Consider the following 5847-nt stretch of genomic DNA (forward strand, 5'->3'; position numbering starts at 1 on the left):
TCTGTTCTGCAAAACAAATACGAAAAGAAGCAGAGGTTGCCAGACAGGATGGTACAGCGAAGCGTCAGGATCCACACAAAGCCTTTGTGGAGCAGGAAGTGGATGATAACCCCTCTCAGGAGCCCAAAATTGACACAGACATGGACATTGAAGAAACAGCAGCTTTGGAAAACTGGAGAGGCCTTGCAGTTCCACCAAAGAAGAGGAAATTGACCTCATACCTCTCCCCTTGTCCTGAATGGCTCCACTCAGATCCAGCTGTGAAAAAGAAAAAAGTAAAGCTAGGGCTGTTAAAAAATGGAAATAATCAACAACCAGTAAAACTTGGCAAAGGACAACACTGTGTCATGAACACCTGTGCCTTTGATGCCTTCTGTCAAAGTCTGTGCTGCGCTTACTGTGACAGTCGTACTGCTCAAAACATGTTGAATAGTTCAGAGGAGAATAAAGTATTCCAGCTTGTGAAATCCCTTGCTTCAAAGGGTGTCACTCAACATGCCTATTCATTGAGGGCAGAGGTGCTGAGCTCAATATTCTGCCCTGTTCAGTTGAAGACTGGTGTTCATCGTGTTGATGCACAGTGCCATGTGTCCACAGTAATTCAAAAAACAATGACGGAAAATCCAAGTGTTCACTTCACAAGACAGTGTTCCTCCCAGTACTGCAAACTTTACACACCAAACACAAGGCAAATACCTTTTGTTTCCATTGATCTGTCAGTCCTCTCAGCTTCTGGCATAGCTCACCTTCAGTCTGCTGTTGAACAAGGGCTCAACCTTCCAGCATCGCCATGCCTAAGACCAATCGAAAGTCCTGATGCATCTCCAACAGCATTTAAAACAGATTCATCAGGAAAGCAACTTTGCACAGGGACTGTTTGTCACAGTTTCACCCTGAGAGAGCTTGTATGGATTGACACAGACCTTGGAAAATGCTCTACAGAAACTCTGGAGCACAGTTTTCACAGTCCAAAAAGGTTTTTGCTTACTGAATTCCCATCCACTCTGCTACTTCAAGGAGAGAAATTCACACTGAAAGCAGTCATTGCATTTCAGGAGGGCCCAACATCAGAAACACTCGGGCATTATATGACATTCTGTAACAGGACCCCGTACATCTGGGAGATGTATGATGACCTAAGAAAGGATGTAACCATAGCATCTGAAAACACCAGCGTATGTCCGCACGCTGTGCTCTACACAAAGGAATGATGGCAAGATTTCATGAAAGAAAGTCCTTTTCTAGTTTGTGAGTTAGATGGTGGAAATAGCTGTTATTTTTCAGTTATTGTATTAGACTTGTGAGGCTCAGACACTTCCATGTATTTACCTTTTCTAACAGGAAACATATATACTACATTGTTCTCGTAGTTTTGTATTTTGTTACCAGCAAATAAAGTTTTTTCTCCAACAGAATGCATTAATTATTTTAAATGCTATATTTAACCTAGTTTTTAAATAAGTTATAGCACTTTGATTACTAGGTTTAAGAGTGTGATCATAAGAAAAAAATATCCAATGCTGGTTAATATCTCTCAATTTTTTTACAGTAAAGAAAGTGGCTGGTTGAGCTTTAGAAACTTTTGGTAATATCTTTAAAATGAAAGCGGCACAAACGACAATTTTAGCAGCACAAACACAGCACAAACCTGTGACATCAACTTTTGTTTGATTTGGGTGATGTGGGGGGCTGGTTGACCTTTTGATGTTTGCATTTTCATTAATATCTTTAAAACAGAGGCGACACAAACGACAATTTTAGCAGCACAAACACAGCACAAACGTAGCACAGTTGATTGACACCAGTTTAGTTTGATTCCATTAATTTGGGGGGGGCTGGTTGACCTCGGATGACCTCTAGAAATTTTCTTGAATATCTTTAAAATGATAGCAGCACAAACGACAATTTTAGCAGCACAAACACAGCACAAACCTGTGACATCAACTTTTGTTTGATTTGGGTGATGTGGGGGGCTGGTTGACCTTTTGACGTTTGCATTTTCATTAATATCTTTAAAACAGAGGCGGCACAAACGACAATTTTAGCAGCACAAACCAGCACAAACGTAGCACAGTTGATTGACACCAGTTTAGTTTGATTCCATTAATGTGGGGGGGGCTGGTTGACCTCGGATGACCTCTAGAAATTTTCTTGAATATCTTTAAAATGATAGCAGCACAAACGACAATTTGTGCAGCACAAACGGTTGATACCACTTTTGTTGGATTTGAAGAAGGTGGGGGGGCCAACTTCACTCACATCAAAGGATGGACTCTTTCATATAATACTAATGTTTCACAAACCTGTTGGCAAGGAGGTGTATCAGATTAAAATATGACGAGGACATTCATGCACGCTTTTATTTTTTTGGTTCATGACGTTTCCTTCGGCTCCACCATCAAAATGAAATGTTGTCTTTTTCAAAGGACCTGATTAAAAAAAGACAAATCTGCAGACCACACTGATGTTTCCCATGATGAAACCTGTTAAATGAACAATATTCAGGTGACTCTGCTTTGTTGTTTGTTCTGCTCAGAACTTTAGTGTTTCTCTGATGCGACGAACACGACGCCCTCCAGGGGCCGCTGGCACTTATTCTTCTGGAACTCTTGCTAACCGTGTGCATTTGAGCCATAAGATCTCCATCTGCAGAAACCTCTGCTTCTTAATGAAGCGCTCATCAGGAAAAATCAATCTGCTGCCGGCTCCGGGCCCTTAGTAATGAAAAGAATACGTCTGTTTCATATCGAGACTGGGACTGTGTGGCTGCAAACAGTTTAACACGTCCACATCGAGCACTGAGAGTCGCTGTGTCATGTAGTAGGACTTGATGCAATAAAGTTTCAGATGCATTATTAACAGACGTGGCTTAAATTAAGTAAAGTGTAATAAAGCTGTGAGTGTTCAGCTGTCGTCATGAGGAAGAGTATGTCACTGTTTTTACAGGATAACGAAGGTTCACTTGTTTGAAAGTCTGCTGACATCTTTCCCGTGAAGACGGAGAGACGAAGAAGAGCTTTGTCTGCAGAGGAAGAAATGGCTGATGAGTCTGGTCGCTGTGGACTACCCTGCTGGTAATTATGGGATGTCTGCTGGAAGTCTCAGAGATATGATGAGGGGAAAATCCATTCGGTGTCCACCTCGTCCTTTGGGGGACGGGTGGAGGTGAACGTTGGGTCGCAGGCAGACTGTGACATTTGCGGGCGCTCTGGGCTCTACGTCCTCCTGAACATGAAGGAGGCTTCTCGTCTGCCCCCACTTTAAAGGACGACTTCCTGCATCTGTTGTTTTCCTGTAGAAGAAGAGACAAAGAGTTGGAGACAGAAATGGTTAAAAACAAACTCATGGGAAGGCGTCATGGTGGGATACTGAGACTGTGACATTTGAGGCTCGTTGTTGATGAAGTGGAAATTACACGGTTAAACTTTTGGTGAATCCAGACGTGGTGAGTCATCTTATGACTTTCACAAGAGTGATAACGTTCATGTCAGAGTTTTGCGTCCCTATAGAAGTTACGTCTTTCCTTTTGTTCAGCTGCTCTGCAGTTACAGCGTCTCAGAGAGAAAAGCCCTTTTCACTTGTAACGACTACAGCCGATATCCTGGAGGTGCCGTCTGCCTGTCTGTGAGGAGAGTGGCTTTCTGGGGTGAATCCTCCTCTTTGCTGAGGTCCTACATCACAGAAGGGCCACGCTGGTCTGAGTGGAGCCTTTAGGACCACAGTGAGCTCAGTCTGTGGGTGGTGCTGGGTGCTTTGACTCCACAACGACACCACAGCTGCTTGTCGATGGGGCAAAATGTCCTTCCTTATCTGGAGAGCTGACACAGTTTGTGAAGCTCTGTTAGAGATCAGAAGAACACAGCTGGGCGGCCGTGCCTACTGCAGCGATGTCCTCCATCTCAAAGGATATTCCTTTAAACATGTGTCTGTGTTTATTCATCTTCATCTCCTGAACAGTTTTTCTGCATGAAGGCTAACCTGCAACAGCTGTCAAACTGACCATCTGTTATCAGTTGTTGCCACACCCATAGATAAGGTTAGCCCTCTTCCACATCCTCATATTGTGAAATGACCTGCGTTTGTTTAGATTTTTGTTGTCACGCTGAGCAGACTGACACCCTGCATGCTGCATGTGAAACCAGCAGAGGTTTTACATGCGCTGACTGTGCGCTCTTCTTTCTCTTTATTACAGATCAGAACGTATCGTATGCACATGCTGGGTGCAGTTTGTAAGCAGCGGAAAAGCTAGCACTCACTGAATCCTGCAGTTTGATGAATAAAGAGTTTGTCTCTTTCAGTCTTCTGGTTGTGCAGATGAACACACTCCATGTTGTTATTCTTGGTTCTGCTCGAGCAGCTTTGCACGAGTCAGATTATCAAAATAATATCTCTGTCATGGTCCTGGGTCGGTGACCCAGCGCTTTTAGTTTGTTATCATTTTCTAGTTTATCATGATGATGATGATGATGATTATTATTGTTTGAGTTCTATGTGTTATGTTTGGTCTGCCTCTGAGCCTGCGTCTGTGTCCCTGTCTGTCTATGGTGTCACCCCGTCTGTTTGTCAATCTGTCTGTTTAGTTCTGTGTCTTGTTTGGTTCCCTGTGTCTGAGTTTCCTGTTTTATTGTGAAGGTCTCTGTCTGATATGAGTGTGTTCTGTTTACGTTTCCCCTGTCCCGTCAGCTCTGATTCCTCCCAGCTGTGTTGCCCTCCTGTCTCTCATCCCCTGATTACTGGTGTGTGTATTTAAGCCCTGTGTGTTCTCCTGCCTGTTGCCGGTTCGTCTGTGTTACTTCGTGTCAGTCTGCGTTACCCTGAGTTCCACGGTGTCCTGTTCCTCGTCTGCGTCTCTCTGCTTCTCATCCCTTTGTTGTATGCTTCCAGGTCTGTTATTTTAGTTCTCCCAGTTTAGGTGTCTTCAGTTATTTGTCATGCCCCACTGCTTGTCTGCCACTACACCTTTGTAAATAAACCTCATTAGCATCTCATCCACTGCTTGCATCTTGGGTCCTTCTTCCAACTCCACACGGCTCGCCTCGGCAGCCGTGACAGTACGAACCGGCCACAATGGACCCAGCAGCATTCAACCCGCCCGAGGAGCTCCAGGAGGATATTATTTATTCTGTGGACCGTCTAATTACTTTATGGCTGGGGCATGAGGAGAAGGGATTCTGCCAAGCCATAGCTAATCGATTGGAGCGACTGGTTTCCGGTCTCCCCTGGCTGCTCAGCTCACTCCACCCACTTGTTCATAATTTCTTTCTGAACGAGCTGCACCTTCACCCCCCTACCGCTCGTCTGCTCAGCCCACCGGAGGATATGCAGTCCGAACTGCCGGATGTGGAGTTACCCGGCCAGTCGGAGCGTTCTCCGAGGAGGAAGCAACGTTCGCGTCGTAGACGCCTCACCCCACAGCCGGGTGGTGGGACTTCGGAACCGCCGGCTGTGGTGAGTGAAAAAGACACTCTTTCTGTTTCACCAGACTTTGGGACTGTTAATTCTGGGGCTGTGTTTATTCAGTTAGCCGCCCGGCCTCAAGCGCAGTTAGCCGCCCGGCCTCAAGCGCAGTTAGCCGCCCGGCCTCAAGCGCAGTCTCCAATTCCACCACCGTCGTCGTCCCAACCATTATTTCAGTCACCCTCAGTTCAGCCTCCTGTTCAGCAGCCACTAGCCCTGCATCCTGTGTCACTTGCTACTCCGGTACGACAAGCTCAGTCAAATCAATCTGAAAGGAACTGTGTTTCATCCGTTTGTTCTAAGCAGAGAGACAAACCTAATAATAATGTAATCATTCCTAAAAAGCTGGCTAGTTCAGAGACTGTGACGCACTCCAGGGCCTCCCCAGAG

At 45.3% G+C, this 5847-nt stretch overlaps 1 long non-coding RNA gene across 1 annotated transcript; it reads right to left on the bottom strand.

The window, feature by feature from the left end:
* Positions 1-2346: 2346 nt before the first annotated feature.
* Positions 2347-5847, bottom strand: LOC146360551 (uncharacterized). The gene is made up of 2 exons (XR_014799636.1): positions 4814-5847; positions 2347-3292 (listed from the first exon to the last, which is right to left on the bottom strand). It is a non-coding gene; the product is annotated as an uncharacterized LOC146360551 (long non-coding RNA).

The sequence above is a fragment of the Perissodus microlepis genome, unplaced genomic scaffold (assembly GCF_051167445.1).
Source record: "Perissodus microlepis isolate ML-2025 ecotype Zambia unplaced genomic scaffold, ASM5116744v1 scaffold_26, whole genome shotgun sequence".
Lineage (NCBI taxonomy): Eukaryota > Metazoa > Chordata > Actinopteri > Cichliformes > Cichlidae > Perissodus > Perissodus microlepis.